Below are 25,008 nucleotides of genomic sequence, written 5' to 3' on the forward strand. Positions count from 1 at the left end.
CTGTGGAGCTGGGACAAGGTCAGTAAGGCCGGTGGAGCTGGGACAGAGTCAGTAGGACCGGTTGAGCTGGGATGGAGTCAGTAGGACCGGTTGAGCTGGGATGGAGTCAGTAGGACCGGTTGAGCTGGGATGGAGTCAGTAGGACCGGTGGAGCTGGGTCGGAGTCAGTACGGCCTGTGGAGCTGGGTCGGAGTCAGTACGGCCTGTGGAGCTGGGTCGGAGTCAGTACGGCCTGTGGAGCTGGGTCGGAGTCAGTACGGCCTGTGGAGCTGGGTCGGAGTCAGTACGGCCTGTGGAGCTGGGACAAGGTCAGTAGGCCTCGCAGTTCGAATACCCCACTGTCTCGTCTTCCCTTGACAAATCACATCACAGCCTCTATTCTGCAGGAGAGATCCCTCACACGGAAGTATAGGAGGCAGGGCCCTTCGAAAATTGCCAAAAATGAGGTTGCCCTTTCTAGCAGGATTTTACTTATTAAAGGGCTAGTGTTTTTAGAATATACTATTGCAGTTAAATAAGAGATGTGAGAATGAACCTACTCAATTGTCGACCTTGGACACATAAAAGGCTCAGTTGACCCTGCATAGTTCTGAATTTGTAGCCTGCAAACAAGTCTGTGACACATCTCTGCAGCAGGAGCTCAACCAACAGAACTGTATTATTAGATACGCCTTCTAGATCCCAGCTCATCCCACATCCTAATATGTCAGTCCCAGCTCTGCTTCTGCTCTCACACTGAGCTAATTCCCAGCTCTGCCTTTGCTCTCACACCGAGCTCATGCCCAGCTCTACCTTTGCTCTCAAACTGAGCCCATTCCCTGCTCTACTTTTGCTTTCAAACTGAGCTCATTCCCTGCTCTACCTTTGCTCTCAAACTGAGCTCATTCCCTGCTCTACCTTTGCTTTCAAACTGAGCTCATTCCCTGCTCTACCTTTGCTCTCAAACTGAGCTCATTCTCAGCTCTAGCTTTGCCCTTTCACTGAGCTCATTCCCTGCTCTACCTTTGCTCTCAAAATGAGCTCATTCCCAGCTCTTTCTTTGCTCTCGCACTGAGCTCATTCTCAGCTCTGCCTTTGTTCTCACACCGAGCTCATGCCCAGCTCTACCCTTTCTTTCAAACTGAGCTCATTCCCTTCTCTGCCTCTGCTCTCACACTGAGCTCATTCCCAGCTCTACCTTTGCTCTCACACTGAACTCATTCCCAGCTCTGCCTTTGCTCTCACACTGAACTCATTCCCAGCTGTCTTTGCTCTCACACTGAGCTCATTCCCAGCTCTGCCTTTACTCTCACACTGAGCTCATTCCCAGCTCTGCCTTTGCTCCTACACTGAGCTTATTCCCAGCTCTAACTTTGCTTTCACACTGAGCTCATTCCCAGCTCTACATTTGCTCTCACAGAGCTCATTCCCAGCTCTAACTTTGCTCTCACAGTGAGCTCATTCCCAGCTCTACCTTTGCTCTCACATTGAGCTCATTTCCAGCTCTACCTTTGCTCTCACACTGAGCTCATTCCCAGCTCTGCGTTTGCTCTCACACTGAGCTCTTTCTAAGCTCTGTCTTTGCTCTCACGCTGAGCTCATTCCCTGCTCTGCATTTGCTCTCACACTGAGCTCTTTCTAAGCGCTGTCTTTGCTCTCACACTGAGCTCATTCCAAGCTCTGTCTTTGCTCCCACACTGAGCTCATCCTATGCTCTGCCTTTTCTCTCACACTGAGCTCATTCCTTGCTCTGCCTTTGCTCTCACACTGAGCTCATTCCCAGCTCTGCGTTTGCTCTCACACTGAGCTCTTTCTAAGCTCTGTCTTTGCTCTCACGCTGAGCTCATTCCCTGCTCTGCGTTTGCTCTCACACTGAGCTCTTTCTAAGCTCTGTCTTTGCTCTCACACTGATTCTTCCTTTGCTCTCACACTGTGCTCACTCCTAGCTCTACCTTTGCTCTCATACTGAGCTCGTTCCCAGCTCTGCCTTTGCTCTCACATTGAGCTCATGCCCAGCTCTACCTTTGCTCTCACACTGAACTCATTCCCTGCTTTGCCTTTGCTCCCACACTGAGCTCATTCCCAGCTCTAACTTTGCTCACACTGATCTCATTCACAGCTCTAGCTTTGCTCTCACATTAAGCTCATTCCCAGCTCTAACTTTGCTCTCACACTGAGCTAATTCCCAGCTCTAGCATTGGTCTTGCACTGAACTCATTGCCACCTCTAGCTTTGCTCTCACACTGAGCTCATTCCCAGCTCTGCCTTTGCTCTCACACTGAGCTCATTCCCTGCTCTGCCTTTGCTCTCACGCTGAGCTCATTCCCAGCTCTGCCTTTTCTCTCACGCTGAGCTCATTCCCAGCTCTGCCTCTGCTCTCACAGTGAGCTCATTCCCAGCTCTAACTTTGCTCTCACACTGAGCTTATTCCCAGCTCTAGCTTTGCTCTCACACTGAGTTCATTCCCAGCTCTGCCTTTGCTCTCACGCTGAGCTCATTCCCAGCTCTGCCTTTGCTCTCACGCTGAGCTCATTCCCAGCTCTGCCTCTGCTCTCACAGTGAGCTCATTCCCAGCTCTAGCTTTGCTCTCACACTGATCTCATCCTCTGCTCTGCGTTTGCTCTCACACTGAGCTCTTTCTAAGCTCTGTCTTTGCTCTCACACTGAGCTCATTCCAAGCTCTGTCTTTGCTCCCACACTGAGCTTGAGAGAGCGCAAACTGACCTAAATGTATGAGTGCATCACACTTATCTGTAGTAAGCACAAATCATGAGGAGAAATGCCATGAGTGCTAATAGTATCTGCAATTATATTCTAAATGTATAGCTAATATAGAGATTTAAGTAGAAGTGGAACTAATACAGAAATGTGTGACATTATATGATTTTAGTAGATGTGATTATTTCTGAATCCATGTCGTGTAGCTGTTAAAAAATAAGATGGTAGGTGGTTAAACGCAGAATGTGGTAGGCCTCAGGGCCAGAGCTGGAGGGAAAGGGAAGATGTTTCTTTTCACGACACAGATTGTATTAATGTTTTGGTCATTGCATTAATGGGCCAGGATTTATAAAAATGTTTACTGAATAATAGAATAAGAGTATTAACATGCTTTAATTAATGAAGAAGTTGAAATGCTATAATCATTATGAGAAATATTGTAGGCCTGAAATGTTTTAGCATTGATTTACACGTACATGTCTGGGCTGAGAAATGTTGCAAGCCTGTATTTTGGAAGTCTATGAGAGTTGGGTTCTTGGCTGCAGATATCTGTCTGCAAGAGGAAAGGGGGATCCAATTATAAATGAATGAATAGAGGTCTGTTCAGTAGACGGCCCAGACATGGAGGAGGGTTCTGGAATGTTTAAGGGGTATCAGCGGGCCGGAGAAGAGTCTGAGAAGCAAGGTCAACTCTAACGTATGAGGCCCAATACAAAGCATCATGGAAAAAGCCAGAAGCTACACCACGTGAGGGGCGTCTCGAAAGGGGCGTCTCAAATGTTGTTGACTGTTTTGTATTAGGGACAGCACCCCTGGGTGGAGTTAGAGCAGATACCTGAGGACCCTTTAGAGAGCGGATGGGTAGGCAGAGAGGGGTCATGACTGGAGAACTATAGGTTTTCACCAAGAGACTAAGAGTGAGTGACTTCCCTTGGGGGTCATTCACTGCTGACACCTTTGTTAGGTTGGGGCTTGGTTAAGTAGGGATACCATCTAGAGCAGGGTAGGGACAGCCTAACCTGTGCGTTTTCCTCCAACCTAAATGAAGGAGAGATATGCGTCGATGCTAATAGCTTTATTATTCTTAGAACTTGTGTTAGTAATTTCTGTTGCTCGTCTGAGGGCTTTCCGAGAGCACATGTATGTAATTGGACCTGTGTATCTCGTGAATCTCATTCTGAGATGCCTGTATTTGCAGCTTATCATATCTTTACAATAAACTTTTGAAAGCTAGAAGTTGTTTGTGATCTTTGGGAGCAGAGTCCTTTTATTGGGTGAACTAATTTGGAAATAGGTGCACTTTCTTTCCTCACAGACAGGCAACAAAGGTTCAGTCGACCAGATCGAGGTTTGGATCAATAGATAAGGTATCGATCAAAATCTCGCCCTTTCAGTTGGTAGCTATAGAGGATGGTTGCCTTCTTGAGGACGGTGACCTAGGCCAGGTTAGCTTACCCCAAGGCCCCTAGAGATCGATGATCGGAAGAACAGCCCGCTGAAGAAGATCCGGATGACGTGAGACAGAAAAAGCAGCAGTATCGGTCGAGAGTGAGTATAAAGGGTTATGCGTGTTAGATTGCGGTATTTTGTATTGTATCTATGTTGTAATGTCTGGCGGAGTTGAATGTCTGTAGAGTGACTGTGGAACAGGTTGTGAGCGCGCGCAACCGGTGGAAATCTTAAGTTCAAGGAGAGCTTAAGTGGTTCGGGTGTATCGGACACCCAGAGTAATTGTCAACTAGTGTGAAGGGGGTCATGAGGTACCATTGATCACCCGAGAGACCGAGATAGGGGGAACGTAAGAGTGAGTGCGTGAGTAACGGACGCTGGTCGGAAGTTACTGTGAGTGTAAGCAACCTATCAGAGAGACGATAGACATTTCGTCAGTTTTGTTGACAATTACAGATAGACTGTGGACGTACAGTCGAGAGAAGTGACCGCTTGGTCGGAAGTAGTCATTTTTCGGTGTATGAATGGGACGCATGCATAACCGGGAGACGAGTTGAGAAAGGAGGGGTGCTGCTGCGAAGCGGAGAAAAGTGACGTCAGAAAGTGTCGCGCAGTGATTGGCCGACCGGAGAAAGACCGCGCTGTGATAGGCCAGCTAGCGAAGACGTCAGACAGGGTCGCGACGTGATTGGCCGACTGGAGAAAGACCGCGCTGCGATAGGCCAAGCTAGCAAAGCCGCGACAGGATTGGTAGATTGTCATCAGGAAGTAAACAGAGTAGCGGGGCTGGATATTTTGCGCATAATTATGAAGTGTTTTAAATGGCTGAAAGCGGTGTTTAAGAAAGAGAAGCGGGGATCGTATGAAGGGGAAGAAGCCCCGCCGGAGGGTACGCCAGCTCGTTATATGGCAGTGAATGTTGGGCTGCATACGATCCTTTGGATATCAGAGTGGAGTAAGATTACTGAAGGAAATGAGGAACTGACGTTCCCGAAGTACGGGACGTTCAGATTAGAGGTGTTACATCGATTAAAATCAGTCATGACCTCAATGAGACCCTTGCCTAGACCAACCCAGTTTGAAGCTCTTGATGCATGGATTAGGGCAGCGCATGAAAAGAATATGAACAGACGACAGGAAAGGGTGAAACGATCGGTAAGGGCAGTACAGGATGCCAGGTGGGATGCGGATGCTAAAAGATGGAGAGTGCATAACATGGAAGTAAATAAACTGTACCCAGTGTTAGAGGCGCCAGTAAATAAAAGCCCCCTAGAAGAAGATGAGGAGAGCGAAACAGAGGATAGCCTGATAAACAGATTATTGACAGACAGGCCACCCCCGTATAATAGAGCAGGGGGGGAGGTCGAGAATACTGAAGGAGAAAAGGGGGGCAATGCAGGAGAGCACAGACCGCTTCCCAGTTCAGAGTGGGATCCTGAGCCAAAGAAAGAGCTGTCCCAGCCTAGCCAGGTGCAACAGGTAGTCGGGAGGTTTGTGGTACAAAGAGCGCCGGAAACGGAAAGCGCCACATCCTACCCATTACCAGATGCACTACAGGTACCTGTTACCATAGGTCCTATAATATCGATATATGACCAAGAGAGAGCAAGAGGGGAAGAACGGGTACGGAAAGACAGAGAAAGAGCAGAGATGGCAAGGAGGAACGATACGATCAATTCCCCAAGTCAGAGGCCGATACCGAGAGAGTGGAGCACCCCGATGCACACAGCAGGAGACCCAGGAGGAGATCCTGGGGGCCCTAGATGGCCAATGGATCTGAGGGGATCTGGACGAAAATCCTTTCAAGAGCTAAATGAGTACATGAAGCAGTGGGATGAGGCAGTGAAGGCTCAAAAGAGCATCAATGCTGCGGAAGCTGAAAGGGAAAGTCAGGACAGCCGAGCTCGGACTCACTGCGGGGCTGGGGAGAGCAGCCCGGAGTGGGACTGTAGAGAGAGAGAGAGTAGGGGAGTCACCCATTGGGCCCGGAGGGGAGATAGAACAGACCTGGAAAACGGGGGCCCCGGGAGTGGAGGGGTGGCGCGCCCAATACTCAGTGAAGGGGAGAGGAGAGCGCAAGAGTACAGGAACAGCTTTAAGTGTCCACACTGTGTACCTGGCACCAGAGAACTGAATGGGAGTTGTGAGAGGTCGCACCATAGTCCCTGTGATGACGGAAATGAGCGCAGCCCAGGGAATATGGGGAACCAGGAAGGATCGTATCAGATACTGAGCGATACTAGGCAAAGAGAGAGTAGAGAGCAGAGGGAGAATAACAGAGAGGTGTGCGGGGAGAGGAGAGAAGAAGAAGAGAGTGGGCAGAGCAAGAGTGGGGGTAACAGGCCCGTGTTCCATCACCTTCCTAGATCGGATGGCCGAGCATGGGACCTGGAGAGATGGGAGCGAGGGAGACCACCCATTAACTCTCCCGAGCCCAAACGTAGAGCTCGAAGTTGGGATGGTAGGGAGACCAGTGAGCCCCCTTCAAAAGACATATTGCGAGCTGAGATAAAAGCCAAGAGACTCGATGTCTCCAGTTTAAGGTCAGACCTGGATGACATGGTAGATGGTACCCTGCCTTTAGAAAGAATGGAAATGTATGAACAGGATGAAATACTGTATATGGCAAAAGATATTACTCGAAAAGCGAGAGCAGTCCATGAGAAGTTAGTCGAACTAGCAGGCAAATATATGGTGGACTTGTCAAGAACCAAAGCATTACAGGGTAACCACAGGCTACATTATACAGATCGAGACCTAGATGAGAGGAGAACGATTGGGCTGAAAACGCACATAAGGGAACTGATTGCTGGAATAAGGACATGGAGGGCACTGGATAAGTGGGAAGAGAGGTGGTCCAAGAAAGGGACCGGCAGGAGAAGCATGATTGGTATGACACCAGGACAGCAGGGAATAGAAGCTTACCCTTTGCGGGAAGTGGCAAATGGGAACTATGTACATGTCCCTTGGAGTAGGGGAGATTTAGCTGCTTTTACCACCTCTTTCCCCAAATTACGTGAAAACCCAGTGGAGTGGTACAAGCAAGTGGAGAGATTTGTAAAAATCTCAAAGGTCCTTTGGATAGATCTGAACACGCTGTTTGACATTGTAGTACCAGGCGATCTGTGGACAGCATGCAAGGTTAGCGCTGAATGGCCCACAACGGAGCCAGAGAGAGATGCCAAGACTAATGGGCCGTCCGAGATTGTGATGGCAAAATTCGAGAGAGTGATGAATTGGCTGAAAGAGAAAGTGCCAATGCAAGACATAGATTGGGTCAGAATAGACCGAACAAGACAGGAACCCAAAGAGACAGTCCACGAGTATTACGAGAGATTGCTGAAGGCGTTTAAACAGTATAGCGGCTTGGATGTAATGGATCCAAAAGACATAGGGCAATTTGTGTCCAAGTTCGTCCTGGGACTGAGACCGGATATTAGTTTAATGATTCAGCAACACTCGATTTGTTGGCAAACTAAACCTCTAGACGAAATACTGAGATATGCCAGGTACTGCTGTGATGAGATAGACTCTAAGGCTAAGAAACTAAAAGAAAAGTTGATGGTGGTACAGATGCAGGCAGCAGGAAAGGGGGGACAACAGCAACAGCAGCAAGGGACAGGTACAGGAGGAAAGAAGCAGTACAGCCAGAACAAGGGCAATGAGGAGAGTTCCACCTTTAGACCCAGAATAGATATAGCTGCCTTGAAGAAAACGACAAGGTGCCACCAGTGTAACGAGGTGGGGCATTGGAAACGCGAGTGCCCCTACAATGTAGAGATAGGAGAACAAGAGATAGAGGAGGAAGAGGTCCAGAGCGCGCCTACAAGAGGGGTAACGCCATACCAAGGAAAGGTGCTCAAAGGGGGGGGGGCTCCTCCCCGAGCCCAGTTCCCGCAACCTCCTCGAGTAGGGAGTATGGGTAAGACCTATAGACAAATGCCCCTGTTTGTGGAAGGGGAAGAGTGCTATTATGTGGACCCATTAACCGGACAGAGAGTGGAAAGAGAAGACTGCACCCTCGGGGCAGCCTTGGAGGTGGACCAGAGGGGACCCTATGTTGAAGCAGAAGTAGCAGGGTGCCCTACGACATTTCTGGTGGACACAGGAGCCACTAGGTCCACGATCAGATCAGCTGCAGTTCCAGACCTGCCCATGTCTGGAGAGACCATACAGGTGGTAGGGGTCGCAAACAGGAGAATAACCAGCCAATTGACAGAACCGGTACAGGTGAAAATAGGGAAGTACAGCGATGAGCACCAGTTTGTGGTTTGCGATTCAAGTCCTGTGTGTCTGCTAGGAAGAGACCTGTTGTGTAAATTGAATTGTACTATATATTGTACACCTCAGGGAGTGGAGGTATTGACCAATGATGATGATGCAGATTTCAAAGTTGCAAACTCAAGAATATGCGTGGAGCTGTACCCTACTTTAACAGTAGATGAGCTCCCCTGGGACTTGAGAGAGACAGTGGCACCAGAAGTATGGGATTTCACTGGGGAAGAGATTGGATTGGTCAAAGGGGTGGACCCAGTGAAAATTGTAGTGAAACCGCATGCTGAGTTCCCCAGAACACCCCAATATAAATTGACTCCTGAAACGATTGCAGGCATAAAACCCGTGATCGAGTCCATGATTAAACAGGGAATACTGAAAGAAATCGTGGGTAGTCCATGCAACTCCCCGATTATGGGTCTCCAGAAACCAAATGGGAAATTTCGGATAGTGCAGGACCTTCGAAAGATTAATAACATAGTCGTTTCGTGTTGTCCAGTGGTACCGAATCCATCAGTGATACTGTTTCAGATTCCATTCCAAGCTGAGTGGTTCACTGTGATCGATCTTTGTCAGGCTTTCTTTTCGATCCCTCTGGACGAAGAGAGCCATTTTCTTTTCGCATTTAAGCTGGAAAATCGCGTCCTAACATGGTGTCGTATCCCTCAGGGGTATACAGAGAGCCCATCGATCTTTAACCAGCTTTTGAAGAAAAATCTTGAAAGTCTAGTGCTGCCCCAGAAGTCAGTTCTGGTCCAGTACATAGACGACCTCCTTGTGGCGTCAGAAACAGAAGAAGCTTGCAGGGAAGACTCTATTGCTTTGTTAAATCACCTAGCTGCCAATGGGCACAAGGTGTCCCCGGGAAAATTGCAGTACTGCCTGACAGAAGTGCAGTATTTGGGACACAGAATAGAGAAAGGCAAACGAAAGGTGTCACCAGACAGGATAGAGGCGATCATGAAAATGAATGCGCCTAAGACACAGAGAGAGGTCAGGATGTTCCTAGGGATGGTGGGTTATTGCCGACAGTGGATCGTGAACTTTTCACTGAAAGCAAAGCCCTTGCAAAAACTGACGCACAAAGAGGTGAGTGATCCGGTACCATGGGACAAAGACTGTTTGATGGCGTTCTTACAGCTGCGAGAGGACCTGTGTCGTGCTCCGGCATTGGGAATGCCTGATTACAATAAACAATTTTTTCTTTACTGTTGTGAGAGAGAAGGGTGCGCGTTGTCTGTGTTAGTCCAAATCCATGGGAATGCCCGTAGACCAGTTGCTTATTTCTCGGCTACTTTAGACCCAGTAGCCGCAGCGTTGCCCGGATGTCTCAAATCCGTTGCTGCAACGGGTGTCAGCATTGAGAGATGTGAAAATATCGTCATGGGGCACCCGTTAGAGGTGTGCGTGCCCCATTCTGTTGAACTGTTGATGACCAGGACCAAAACACAGCATCTGACCAATAGCAGGCTCACGCGCTATGAGCAAGTTATTCTTGCTGCAGAGAATGTGACCCTCAAGAGATGCTCTGTTTTGAACCCTGCTACCTTGATGCCACTTCCAAATGATATTGAGGATGATGATGAATATACAGACCATGACTGTCTCGATGTGACTGAACTATGCACCAAACCCAGACCCGACATCGTAGATGAGCCACTGACTGACCCAGATGAAATTTTCTTTGTCGATGGCTCATGTGTAAGAGACGAAGTTGGGCAGTTGAGAGCAGCTTATGCTGTTTGTACAATTACTGGAGTTGTGGAAGCTGGGTGCCTGGAAGGAGTACACTCCGCTCAGGTAGCCGAGATTATTGCCCTGACACGTGCTTGCTTGGCAAGCAATCAAATTCGAGTCACCATATACACCGACAGCCAATATGGGTATGGGGTAGTTCATGATTACGGGCAGTTATGGTCTCAAAGAGGGTTCATGACCTCTTCAGGCTCTCCCATTCGCAATGGAGAGTTTGTGCGCCTGTTGTTAGAGGCATTGCAATGCCCAGCAAGTATCGCAGTTGTAAAGTGCACCGCACATACCAGAAATGAGGACTTTGTTTCGAAAGGCAATAGATATGCTGATGAAGTTGCGCGGTATTGCGCGGAACAAGGTTACTCTTTCACAGAGGTGGAAGTGGGTGGAATAAATGTAAGAACTGAATTAGCCATGATACTGGAAACTGTTGATACTTGGGATGAACTGTCAACCATGCAAGAAAATGCTCCTGATTCTGAAAAAGAAACATGGGAAAAGGCAGGATGTGTAATGGGTGAGACCCATTTTTGGGTCTCAGCAGACGGCAGAGCAGTGTTGCCCAATGAGATGGTGAGTCCAATGGCTAGACTCATACATGGTCCCGTACACTTAGGGAGAGATGCTATGCTGAGAGTGTTTAGGCAAACTTGGTACAATCCTAAGTTTAGAATAGCAGCAGAAGCAGTGTGCCAGCGTTGTGTGACCTGCCAGCAGCTGAACGTAGGGAAAAGAACACCAGTTGCACTAAGTCACATAGGAAGGTCTGGAGGTCCATTCAATCGAATGCAGATAGATTTCATTGAAATGCCAAGATGCAACCGCCTCCGCTATGTCCTGGTGATTGTTTGTGTGTTCTCCAGATGGGTTGAGGCATACCCTACACGTAGGTGCGACACCCTCACAGTGGCCAAGTTACTGCTCAGGGAACTCATTCCTCGCTTCGGGGTGCCGGCCTTTTTGGAATCAGATAGGGGAACGCATTTTAACAGCGAGCTTGTGAAGATGGTTTGTGTAGCGCTAAATATTGATCAAAAGTTGCATTGCAGTTACCGACCCGAAGCCTCAGGAATTGTGGAGCAGATCAATGGCACTATCAAGGCCAGAATAGCAAAAGTTTGTTCCTCAACGACCCTGAGTTGGCCTGATGCCCTGCCATTGGTTCTCATGAGCCTTCGTAGTACCCCAGACAGAAGGACAGGGTTGTCACCACATGAGGTGTTAATGGGGAGAGCAATGAGGCTGCCATCTGTCCCAGCTACTGCACTGTTAAATATCACAGATGATATGATCCTGGACTATTGTAAGGGGCTGTCTGACGCCATGCGTTCTGTGTCCCTTCAGGTGCAGGCTGCCGAGGTTCCAGCGTGCCAGGGCCCGTGCCATGACCTGTACCCTGGGGACTGGGTCCTGGTGAAAAAACATGTGAGAAGAAGCTGCTTGGATATTCGTTGGCGTGGGCCCTTCCAGGTCATCCTGATCACGAACACAGCTGTGAAGGTGGGAGGCCTGCCCAATTGGATCCACGCGTCACATACGCGAAGGGTTCCAGCACCTCGGGAAGAAACAGCTCCTCTCTCGGATGGACGTCCAGAAGAGGACCGAGAAGCCATAGAGGGGGCTAGCCAAGCTGTAGAGGTGCCAGCGGAAGCAGGGAACGAGTCTGACCAAGCTGAGGACGGTCAGTACAACAGCAAAACAGAAGACGCAAAGAAGGAGAAAGTAGCTGGGAGTACGAGTCAGACCCTGACAGGTCTGAGAGAGAGCGAGAACAGACCAGAAGGAGAAGGAGTAGAAGGGCACGTGGAGAAGCTAATTGGCCGCAAAGAAGGAGCTCTAGCCTGAGGTCAACTCCAGAGTTAACCCTTCCTCCGATATCAGAAGACTCAGACCCAGAAGAAGGTGCTCAGGGCGCTGAAGCACCGGACCGAAGAAGGTCAAGAAGAGTGCGTGTGCCTAACAGAAGATACTCCACACCTGAGTGGACATATCTGGCGACAAATGTCTGTGAAACCGGAGACAGGGAGGATCCGAGCGGTGGTGGTGTCCAGTTCTGAGCCCATTATCACCGTGGAAATACGACTGTTGGTACCCGGTGTCGAACAAGAAGGGTCACTAACATTCATGCTCCCCAGACCTCCCCGCCTCAGCAAGTTAAAAAACATGTTCCTTACAGAATTGCAATTCCCCGATTTTGGTACAACGATAACAGCACATGAAGAGCACAATCTTCGTTTGGAAATACTGAACTATGCTATTGAAGCTGCAACCACAAACCTGATAGTAGACTGTTAAAGAACTTTGTAAATAAAGTAAGCAGAAAAAGAAGATTACCTAGCGCCCAGGAAGCAGAGAATAATAGGGAACTTCCCTTGAGTTGATGGAGAAGGGCTAGGGTTGTCTTTATTGAACTGTTAAAGGACTTTTGCGAAGAAGGTTGTCAGCCTCCAGTTGTGTGGATTCTAAAGACAAAAGAATTGAAAAGAGACTGTAAAGGAACGAGAGGAAAAGAACTTTTTTCTAAGATAAGAGAGAGCTATATTGTCTGACGAAATGGAGGCCGGCACACCGAACCGCAGAGCAAAATGTATAATAGGTACACTAATAGTAGGAGTGATAATATTAATAGCTTTAGTGGTAACAATTTCTTATGTAAAGGGACATGAGGAAGAGGCAAAGGTAACTGATGTGAATTCTGCAGAAACGCTTACACCCACTGTTGCTGGTGAAAAAGGGGAAAACACTCAAGAGAAAGCGTTATTGGCTGCAGAAGCCCGCAGGTTACACGTAGACGAGTCCCAAGGAGACTTTAGGTCTAATGCTTATGCTAAACTTTTATATGAATACGTGGATGCCATGGAGGTTAAGGATTGTTATGTCTGCATGCAGTTGCCTGCGTCTGTAGATGAAGGAATCCGATATCATCACCTCCCGCTGACATATGGCATTACATGTAGCTTATTGCTTAGTATATTTTATGAAAGAGATAGTTTTGAATACTATTTCTCCAATTATGATTCAGTGCTGCCAGAAGTCCCAAATTATAAGCAGATGAACAAATGGGATTACTGGAAGAGTGAAGACAGATTGGCCAAGTTCTTCATTCCTTGGATTACCTTAGATACTTCACATGCCCGTAGAAATAACCTGACATGCAAGGTGTCAGAAGTCGAGAAGAAGTTCATAGGGCAGGTGGATGATCGTTACAGGAGACAAAAGATTTTGAAAAAATCAGGACAATGGAAAACAGATTGGACCGAGGAAGAGAAGGCACACAAGAGAAAGGGTAGTAGTGGTCCAATAGCTTTAGATAAAACGCAGAGAGGAAAGCTATGTCTTCACCGAGCCAAAACGTATTATGAAAATGTATACGTGGGTGAAGTTGACTGTGAACATGCTTTTAATTTAGAGTACTACACTAAGGATTTCCTGAAGGGAATGCAAGTGATTCCAAATGTGTATTTTGTATGTGGAAGAAATGCTTACGTGAGACTACCTGACAACTGGTATGGATCATGTTACCTAGCAATTGTCTTCCCCAAAATATATCATGCACAAGACTTAGTGATCATTGAGGGCAAGACATCTTCGAGGGGAAGGAGAGATATAGGCGATGCAGAAATGGTTGGAGATGTCTTTGGAGCTATGTTCCCTCTTTTGGGAGTAATCCTTAATGATGTTAAAATTAGACGACTGGCAACAGTTGTCGACAGGTTGTCTGCCAGCACTGCTCAGTCCTTAATGCTGGTAGAAGGAGAGATGCAATCGATAAGGGCTATGGTTCTTCAGAACCGTCTTGCATTAGCTGTCCTACTAGCAAAAGAGGGCGGAGTCTGTAAGGCTTTGAAGGTCCAGGAATGCTGCACTTACATTCCAGACAATTCGAAACCCCTTGAGAAGGTTATTAGGAACATAACTAGTATTCACAAGGAGATCGAAGACTTGAGTAGAGAAAATGTCTGGGAAAAGGTGGGCCACGGAATGAGTGCAGTTGGTGGGTGGTTTTCCACCTTAGGCAAAAGCTTTGTTTGGTACATTCTAAAACCTATCATCATAATATTGATCTGTGGGATAATATTGTGGGGATTGGTGAGAGTATTCAAATGGTACAGAGCAAGAAGGTCAGAAAGGGCCCAAAGAGAACAGCTGCAGAGATTGGCTGCCATACAAGATAATCAGTACAGGAGTCTGAGGGCTCTGGAAGCGCAGAGAATGCCAGCAATAACTGCAGTCTAAATGTTAGTGATGACCCCGAGAGGTCATCAAAGGGGGGAACTGAGAGAGCGCAAACTGACCTAAATGTATGAGTGCATCACACTTATCTGTAGTAAGCACAAATCATGAGGAGAAATGCCATGAGTGCTAATAGTATCTGCAATTATATTCTAAATGTATAGCTAATATAGAGATTTAAGTAGAAGTGGAACTAATACAGAAATGTGTGACATTATATGATTTTAGTAGATGTGATTATTTCTGAATCCATGTCGTGTAGCTGTTAAAAAATAAGATGGTAGGTGGTTAAACGCAGAATGTGGTAGGCCTCAGGGCCAGAGCTGGAGGGAAAGGGAAGATGTTTCTTTTCACGACACAGATTGTATTAATGTTTTGGTCATTGCATTAATGGGCCAGGATTTATAAAAATGTTTACTGAATAATAGAATAAGAGTATTAACATGCTTTAATTAATGAAGAAGTTGAAATGCTATAATCATTATGAGAAATATTGTAGGCCTGAAATGTTTTAGCATTGATTTACACGTACATGTCTGGGCTGAGAAATGTTGCAAGCCTGTATTTTGGAAGTCTATGAGAGTTGGGTTCTTGGCTGCAGATATCTGTCTGCAAGAGGAAAGGGGGATCCAATTATAAATGAATGAATAGAGGTCTGTTCAGTAGACGGCCCAGACATGGAGGAGGGTTCTGGAATGTTTAAGGGGTATCAGCGGGCCGGAGAAGAGTCTGAGAAGCAAGGTCAACTCTAACGTATGAGGCCCAATACAAAGCATCATGGAAAAAGCCAGAAGCTACACCACGTGAGGGGCGTCTCGAAAGGGGCGTCTCAAATGTTGTTGACTGTTTTGTATTAGGGACAGCACCCCTGGGTGGAGTTAGAGCAGATACCTGAGGACCCTTTAGAGAGCGGATGGGTAGGCAGAGAGGGGTCATGACTGGAGAACTATAGGTTTTCACCAAGAGACTAAGAGTGAGTGACTTCCCTTGGGGGTCATTCACTGCTGACACCTTTGTTAGGTTGGGGCTTGGTTAAGTAGGGATACCATCTAGAGCAGGGTAGGGACAGCCTAACCTGTGCGTTTTCCTCCAACCTAAATGAAGGAGAGATATGCGTCGATGCTAATAGCTTTATTATTCTTAGAACTTGTGTTAGTAATTTCTGTTGCTCGTCTGAGGGCTTTCCGAGAGCACATGTATGTAATTGGACCTGTGTATCTCGTGAATCTCATTCTGAGATGCCTGTATTTGCAGCTTATCATATCTTTACAATAAACTTTTGAAAGCTAGAAGTTGTTTGTGATCTTTGGGAGCAGAGTCCTTTTATTGGGTGAACTAATTTGGAAATAGGTGCACTTTCTTTCCTCACAGACAGGCAACAAAGGTTCAGTCGACCAGATCGAGGTTTGGATCAATAGATAAGGTATCGATCAAAATCTCGCCCTTTCAAGCTCATCCTATGCTCTGCCTTTTCTCTCACATTGAGCTCATTCCTTGCTCTGCCTTTGCTCTCATACTGAGCTCATTCCTTGCTCTGTCTTTGCTCTCACACTGAGCTCATTCCTTGCTCTGCCTTTGCTCTCGCACTGAGCTCATTCCTTGCTCTGCCTTTGCTCTCGCACTGAGCTCATTCCTAGCTTTTGAGAGAAAGATCCAGCGGTTCCCAGGCCACAGACAGTCTATTCTTTAGGAAAGGAGGCTGCATGGATCAAATGCCCCCTTCGCAGCCCTGTGGGGGTGCCAGGGGCAGTAGCAGGGTGACAGTGAGGGGTGTGCAGGCATCAGTGGGCACCCCTTGGCGCACACTCAGCCACAGACTGCACCAGAAGTCTCTGCTTCTCCATTTATTAAATGTTTGAGTGGGAAGTGTGTGTGTGGGGGGGGGGGGGGCAGTGATAGGCAGCCCCGGGACCACCGTGCAGCCTGCTCGGCTCTGTGCCTGCGGAGCAGAACCGAAGGGGCGTGGAGCACGGGAGGGGAGCTGGGCAAGGGCTCGTCAGCTACAATCAGCTCACTGAGCACCCCACACCCTTAGAGGTGGTCTTTGGGGGCAGCGAGCAGGTACAAACAGCTAACCGAGACCCCCCCCCCCCCCAAAAAAAAAAACAGGCATGGGATTATCAGTGATTAGGGAATGTCTTCCGGGGGGGGGGGGGAGACAGCAGGCAGGTAAAGACCAGCTCACTGACATAACATCAAAGCACTTCATATTTCATTCCCATGTTTATAAACGAAAGAGGCCCACTCCGCCTTTCATCCCAATGAGGCGGACACAACTAGCCATCCCCTCACCTCCTTCTCTGGGGTCTCGTATATGACAACACTGAAAGCGCCTAGAAGGAAGCTGGATTGTTCTTTCTAACCACACCTGTTATTCACCTTTCTGTGCAAACTACTGCAGCGAAAATCACTATAATAAAAGTGCATTGTGTGTCACGCAGATGCCAAGCCCTGGGGAAAGACACGTGCAGGTCTCCCTCCGGAGCGTAGGTGTCCAGCGGTGCAGCAGGTGCAGTTGCACCGGGGCACACTGAAACCTGATTTTGGCTGAATTCTACATTTCAAAAAGTGGCTTGGGGCCATTTCCTTCCTTGCACTGGTGCCCATGTCACACCTGCTACACTCTGGCTTCTCCCTGCATGTTCTAATCAGAGATGGGTTCTGCACGTGCTGCGTCGCGCAGGCCATGTGGCTCCTTAAAAAGAACCTTTTCTCATGCGGGAAATGTGATCCGCGCGGCTATGAATGTAGCCTGGAGCCCTCCCCGTCCCAGGCGAGCCCAGGCCCCCAGAGCAGCGGGGCCGGAGGAGCGCAGGGAGCGGGCGCAGCCGAGGAGCGCACGGTGCGCAGGGTGCAGCTGAGACGCGCAGGGATCTGGCGCAGCCAGGCACGCAGGGAGCAGGCGCAGCTGAGACGCGCAGGCAGGGGCTGCACTTTACCTTCTCGGTGCACGCATAATCCACAGTTGCGGGGGGCTCCTGCGGGGGGTGGAAGCGGCGCTGGGTCCCTCCTCCTGCCTCGGTCAGGGTCCACGGATGATTACCCCCTTTATATTCCTCGAGTCCCAAAGCGCGGAGGGGGATGGGGGAGTATCTGGGTTACAAGAGGGGGAGAAGTGGAGGGTTTCCCGGGGATGGTGAGTCCAGTTTCTTCTTCTTTCTGTGGTTCTTTCTTTAATTCTGTATAGGATTCCTTCTTTTCTTCTTGCTTCCCCTCTTGCACGTCACTCCTTTTATTTTCTTTCTTTCTTTTCCTTCCTTCCTTCCTTTCTTTCTTTCTTTCTTTCTTTCTTTCTTTCTTTCTTTCTTTCTTTCTTTCTTTCTTTCTTTCTTTCTTTCTTTCTTTCTTCCTTCCTTCCTTTCTTTCTTCTCTCTCCTGTTTTCTCTCGCCTCCTTCTTTCCTTCCTCTCAACTTCGCGCTTCACTCCTTAAACTTCTCCCTTTTGATTTATGCCCCCAAGAGGCAGAAATTGCTTCGGTGAGCTAATTACGCCGGCGCTGCACCTCGGGCCCTCCCCTTGCGCCCCCAGCAGCCAATGGCCCCCGTGCTATTTAAATGCAGGCTGCATCCAGCTCCCCTTTCCCGGCTCTGGCTGCCAGGTGAAAGGGGGTGTCTGCGTTTGTTTGCGGAGGATTCCTGCTCCTAGGTTGAATTACTCATGTGCAGACTACACCCCCGGCTCTCTTTCTTTCTTCGCCTTTGATCGCCGGCCTTTCATTGGCCCCGAGGAACAACAGCCTTAAATCAGAGCTAAGCTGCACCACACAGGGAAAGTTCCAAAGAAATAAAGGGGAAAAAAGGAAATGATTTTAGCAAAGTTTTTTTTTTCTCTTTACCAAGAAAGCGGTCGCCCCCACCCTCTCCCCCAAGTGAGTGGGTGCGCCTGGCACAGCATCAGACACTCAGACATGTTTGAGGACTTTCGGTGTGTTTATGATTTTTGTTGACTTATCAAATCAGGGAATGTCAACCTCAACTCCATGCTGCAATTGGGAAAACTTTTTCAAACTTCTGGGCTTTTGCAGACTTTACACTGATTTCTTGTTGCCCTTTCTTATTCTGACAGCACTTGAAATCTGACAAACATTTCACCATACCCGACTTAAAGCATCTGTACCCAACTATTTACTACAGAATACACTTATTGGGGGGGGGGAGAGGGGGGAGCTATGCCACTGGTTAAGGGTTAAGATAAATGAGGGGAGGAGCGAATGCACCTGAAAGCACGCATGGGAACGTGTGTGTGTGCGCCCTGGGACTAGAAAAGGCGACTCCAGAAAGGAGGTTCTCCTAGCTGCAGCACCAGTTTTAGGATTTGAGTGGTTTACAAGCGTCTCATGCGGATCTAGTGTTTCACCAACAAGTGAGCAGTCGAGGAGCTGCGGCACACGAACAGTGGACTTTGCAGAGTCGTTGGATGAAAAAACTGGGGGAGGGGGGTCTCTCAAATGGGCGTGACCAATGTAATTAAGGCGTGGCTTAAAAACACATACGCTAAAAATCTCTGCTTAGCATAGTGTGCCACCCAACTTGTATTTTGCTGTTTCTGTCATTGCGTCCAGATATATGATACAACAAGTAACATTACACCTACAACAAGTCAGGACTATTGGCTTTGTCAATGGTTGTTGGTTGCATAAGGTAAATAAGCAGCAACTGTGGCCTTGTATATAATATTGAAAAAGCTTCCACTTAAAGCCCTGGTGACACCAGGCAATGTTGCTGCTCCTGAGTTTCAAAAAGAAGGGAAATCCAGAGAGAAAATGACTGTCTTTAAAGGATTTCCCTTCCCCTGCAACGCTCACCTGGCATGACGTCAAGCCGTGACTTCTCCACTGGTGAGAAGTGAGCGGTGTGAGCACGCGCACATCGATGTGCCTGCTGTCACTGCAGTCTGGGAAAAAACTGACCGCCTGTGCCAGGGCACAAAACAGAGCCCAATAGAGAGACCCGTTTCGAGGCCCCCTTAAAAAAAACTGCTGTTGCTCAGACCCAGTGAGACCCGCCCTACTCAAAGCACTGTGTAACACTGTAAAAGTTCTGTATGTATTGTATTGTACTGTAGCATTCGCATAGTGCTTACTACCCCATGTGGGGTGCTGAAGCGCTTACCCACACGGAGAGCAAGCTACACTGTGTAGAATTTGTGGTTGGAAGGGTGGTGTTTTTTGTTCGACTCTAGGTGGGAGGTGTGCCCATCCCAAGGGCGTATGTGATGACTACCCAGGGGTGGTTATCCTGTTATCGGACACAGACCCTGGGGGTGTGACGGGTGAGGGTATATGAAAGATGGGTGTGCAAATTATGATAGTAATAAGGACTAAACATATGGGCGGCTACGGAGTACCAGCCTGACCTTCAGAGCAGTAGGAAGCTCTGTGTATACACCAAAAAAGGGCCAATCAGAGAAGAACCCGGGATCTGTATGGCAACATGGGCCAGGCAGAGATGGAGGTGAATGGTACAAGGATGCCAAAAATACAAGGACAGGCACTAGAGCATGAGCAGCAGCCATGCACTTTTTTAAAAGACTAGGATACTGTCTACTGCTGTACAAATACACCCAGTGCTTAATTTGAGCCCGTAGTTTCTGCTGTTGGGCACTGGCACTTAATTGTCAACACTGTACTTATGACAGTCTGCCACATGGTGGCGCTGCTCTTCTAATTTAGAACAACTGTTGTTTATGAGTAAGAATATACATACAAAAATATTAATACCTGCCTCCCCAGTCATTCCTTCAGCTTTGGGGACCTGGAATAATCTGAACTGTCACACTGCAAGTGAGAGAGATGGTTAGTAGTTGTTTTGGGAATGTATGACATTTTAACGCATACATTTACAATGCATGCCTTTACAAAACGTTTTTTACACTGCAACATCCTTTACAACACATACATTTACATTGCATGCCATTATAACAAAAATTTTAAAACTACATTTATAACGCATTCCATTACATCACATAAAACCTTTACAAAGCATACCATTACAACGCATAACATTACATTGCATGTATGGTAAGTATTGGATAGTGTAGGGGTAAACATTACTATTCTAACTCCAGGGGGTGCAACAGTAGGGTAAGTGTTGGATAGTGTAGGGGTAAACATTACTATTCTAACTCCAGGGGATGCAACAGTAGGGTAAGTGTTGGATAGTGTAGGGGTAAAATTACTATTCTAACTCCAGGGGGTGCAAAAGTAGGGTAAGTGTTGGATAGTGTAGGGGTAAACATTACTATTCTAACTCCAGGGGGTGCAACAGTAGGGTAAGTGTTGGATAGTGTAGGGGTAAACATTACAATTCTAACTCCAGGGGGTGCAACTGTAGGATAAGTGTTGGATAGTGTAGGGGTAAAATTACTATTCTAACTCAAGGGGGTGCAACAGTAGGGTAAGTGTTGGATGGTAATGTTATGCGTTGTAATGGTATGCGTTGTAATGACTGAGTTGTAATGACATGCGTTGTAGTGGTGTGCATTGTAATGACATGCAATGTAATGCCTGCATTGTAGTGACATGCGTTGTAGTGACCTGCAATTTAATGGCTGCGTTGTAGTGACATGTGTTGTAGTGACATGCGTTGTAGTGACATGCGTTGTAGTGACATGCAATGTAATGCCTGCATTGTAGAGACATACGTTGTAAAGGATGTTGCGATGTAATGACTGCATTGTAAATGTAGTAAGATGTAATGACTATGTTGTAAAGGTTGTTTCCCTTGTTTTTGTCCCATCATTGGCTGTGATGATGGGGCAATGGGTGGTGCACACCGCAGTGGCCTCCTGGTCAGGGCCCGGGCACCTATTATTTTACAAATTAAGCACTAAATACACCACATAAACAAAGCAGGAAGTGGAAGGGCAACCGAGGCTGACAACCTGTGCAGAACCTACACACTTTAAAAGAGTCAGATCATACCTGCTCCTGCTAGACCCCTCTCAAGGTCCAGAGGACTCTGATGCCAGACGAGCACCACTCACATCCAATAACAACCTCAAATATATGTAAAAACACACACACACAGCTAAAACGCAAGCTTTTGCCTTTTTCCAACTGGGAATTCTTTTCCCTGCGAAGAATGGGATTTACCCCTGGCCTTAAGAGCAAAACTCCTCTTACCATTTTCAAGCCAGAAATGGGTTGATAGATGCTTTGGGAAGAACCCCAAACAGGTAAGTTTGTGGGTATTTGAAACTGTCGGGCATTCCTGCCCTGGAAACCTAGGGATCCCCTTTCACCCCCTCAAAAGATCACCTTACATGGAACAGCTGTCTTTTTACAAACTCAAAGCTGACATCTGTGAATTGCAGAAGTGGATAGGAAGTCATCAAAAGACTGTTTACAACAACCAGACCAGCTCTCCAGAGGGCTTTGTGAATGGAAACCAGAGAGTTTATTCTATAGCTTTCAGTTCAGTGTTGCTGGTGGTCAAGTATACACCCCTGTCCCAATTCTCAAAACTAAACTCTTACGCCATGTAAATTAAATACAGAGGGTGAAAATCTCAAGTATGCCTTTAAAATTTGAACCCTTCTTAAGAAAGTCATGATGTGTGGATTTCTACATGCACAAATAACACTTCTACCTGCTCAGAGGTGCAGATGTTTGAAGTGATGTGTCAGGGGAGTGCTCCTGTGCACTTATGATGTTGTATCGTCACTGCTTTCCTCTCACACCTGTGTGCTCCTAATCTTACTTCAACAATGACCATGTACAGGTGATGCAAGAAGTGTGACAAAGCGGAGGACATGTAACCCACATTTTTCAGGGGTGTATTGGACGCCTCCGCTCATTTGCGTGCAGTGCTTAATTTGAGCTGGTGGTTGCAGGTGGGGCCCAGTGGCACTCATTTTTCAAGGCCGAAACTTCCTTTTCTCAACAAACTGATCCAGAGCAAGAAAAAAGAAAGGAAGGAAGGAAGGAATGAAGGAAGGAAGGAAGGAAGGAAGGAAGGAAGGAAGGAAGGAAGGAAGGAAGGAAGGAAGGAAGGAAGGAAGGAAGGAAGGAAGGAAGGAAGGAAGGAAGGAAGGAAGGAAGGAAGGAAGGAAGGAAGGAAGGAAGGAAGGAAGGAAGGAAGGAAGCGAGCGCTAGGTGCAGATTTAAGAGCCACTTTGTAAAGTGGGGTTCACTAGTATCTGAAAATGTTACCCACCCTCCATGAAGCACTTGTGCAGGGTAAAGTGTGCGAGCGAGCCAATTTGCAGTCATGCATGTAATCCACATACATGCCGACATTTTAAAACAGAAAAGTGGGAGATCTAAAAAAAAAATAATCATGAGAATGTATGTCTCCCATTGACTTCTGTGGAAAATTAGTGCGTTTTGGTGAACATTATCTGCGCCATCTTGCCTCTTCCCCTGATGCCACACTTTTGTCGTGCGCGCCCGCCATTTTAAGATGCCCCGATCAGAACAAACCCTTTTGCATGCCGCTGGCCCCTGACATAGCCCTTTGCCTTCACTAAGCCTGCACGCTGACCACCCCCTGCTTGCACCTGCCTTGAGTCATAAACCCCTCTTCGGCGCTGCTCTGCCCCCGGCCCTCATCCTGTTCCCAGCGCGACACCTCCCTGCTTTCCTTTCATGATCTCCGGCCCTTAGATGCAAACCCCCTTTTTCCCCGTGTGCCCGTTTTGTCCTCCCCGTTCCCAAGCCGACACCCAGCTCTGCCGATACCATCCTTGCCCCTCCCCGTACAATAGAAAGCTTCCCCCATCAAAGAATCCCCGGGTTGATCAAAGCCCCCCCACCCCATGAGATCCGATCAGACTCCCCACATTCCGTGAATCGGCGGATTATCCAGCTGCGCGATGCTCATCACCTGTTGTGACTAGGGTGGGGACTTTAACTGTAAATGTGTGTGGGAACGGGCCCAAAGGGGAGTTCCGAGAATGTCTTTTCCGCACATCAAAGCTTTAAACATGTATGTGTAATCTGCAATAAAGTCATAAATGTGGATATAAGAGGCCAGGCCTCAGAAATACAGTTAGAGCACCTCAGAACGATACCTTCTGTCCGTTTCGTTGTGTTCTCCTCCGGAGAGAATAAAAAACCTTGTTTCCTGCTTTCCAGTCTCCAGCGCCTGCCTCTTCATTGATTTAAATAACTAGAGGGTCACAGAGGCAATACCGCCGGGCAAATATCGATTGTCCCCGACCCGATTGAACTTTTTACAATTGGCGTCCCAAGCGTGGGGCCCATCAGCGACTCGTGGATCCAGTGGGAGAGGTCCCGACGACAGAGTGAACGACTGCAACGATCGGGAGAGCTCTTGCCCAATAGACCCTCGTCTGGCAGCCGATCATCCGAACTTCACTAGTTCCGAACAGACCTCTCTCGAGTGATCTACGGTCCTGACTGGGAACCATCAGGAGTGCCGTGAGAAATACGAGAAAAAGAGGACGATCGGGCGCTGGATTCGGAAGACAAGAAACTGTCCACATGGTCCGGGTAAGGTCGTGTTGCCACGACAAGTTGCGAAAGAATTTGTTTTGATTGCTTGATTGTTCAAAAATACTAGTATTGCCTTGTTTATTTTTATTTAGAGATTCACTGTCTGCAAACGGAGAAGCAACAGGCTCTCTCTCCCTTTGCAAGCAGTGGAGGATAAGTAGGGTAGCAGCCGTGCTTGTTCTTTTTCTCCCCCACTCAATAATTGCTTGAAACTGAACTGTTGTTCACAAACTATTGTTTCCTGGAGATTCTCTGTCTGCAAGCAGGGAAGAGACCATCCTTTTTGCAGATAGTGAAAAGGGTAGGTAACGCAGATCTTTGCGGTCCTACTCATTCTCCCCATTGTTATTTTGTTGGTCTTTTGGTTTTTTTGGATCCATGAGGTATTCACTACCTGCAAACAACGTAGAATAGAAATATTCTGTCTAGTCTTTGCACCTAGTGATAAGATAGGCAGTGCTGACTTTTTAGTCCCTCGTTACGAGCCGTCATGTCTGTCTTCTCCCGATTGATAGATAGCCTGTTTAGCCCGGACCGGGTGTTAGAGGTGGACCATATGGCTCCACTAGAAGGCACCCCTAATAAGGACATGTTCATAAACTATGGGTTAGTCACCATAGCTTATAATAAATTATGGCACAGGTATACCGAAGATAGCCAAGACAAACAGTGGCCACTGGCAGGATCCTTTGACCTTGATAAAATAGAAACGTTAGAAATAGCCCTTCGAAATAATAAGACGACGCCAATTATGCTCGACAGTCTCGGTATGTGGCGCAGAGAGGCTACGAAACGACAGAGAAAAGACGAGGATAAACCAAGTAGGGAAATATACCGACAGGACAACCCCAGGACACCGCTACCCACAACTTATCCCCCGACACTATACAAAGGACGACCAGACTTAGGGTCAGACCAATGCGCTTTTTGTAGGTATGTCGGACACTGGAAAGCCCAATGCCCGACTCTACTGAGCGTGAGTAAAGGCAAAGGGCCGACAAGAACGACAGACCGACAGTACGAGAAAAGGCGCGAGACAGAGAAGAACCCGACTTACATAGACAGACCAGACAGAGCCACCACGTTTGATTATGCCCGATGGCACAGATTTCGCCAGGAAAATCTCAGCGGCATGATCAAGTTC

General features: G+C 47.7%; 1 protein-coding gene across 1 annotated transcript in view; it reads right to left on the reverse strand.

Annotated features, from left to right (window-relative positions):
- Nucleotides 1-18,104, reverse strand: part of COL7A1 (collagen type VII alpha 1 chain) — a 313,236-nt gene extending 295,132 nt beyond the window's left edge. The window contains exon 1 of the mRNA XM_078662399.1: nucleotides 17,346-18,104. The gene's annotated coding sequence lies outside the window, so the exon portion shown is untranslated. The remainder of the gene's footprint in view (nucleotides 1-17,345) is intronic.
- Nucleotides 18,105-25,008: the final 6,904 nt, after the last annotated feature.

Source organism: Lissotriton helveticus, chromosome 9 (assembly GCF_964261635.1).
Source record: "Lissotriton helveticus chromosome 9, aLisHel1.1, whole genome shotgun sequence".
Classification (NCBI taxonomy): domain Eukaryota; kingdom Metazoa; phylum Chordata; class Amphibia; order Caudata; family Salamandridae; genus Lissotriton; species Lissotriton helveticus.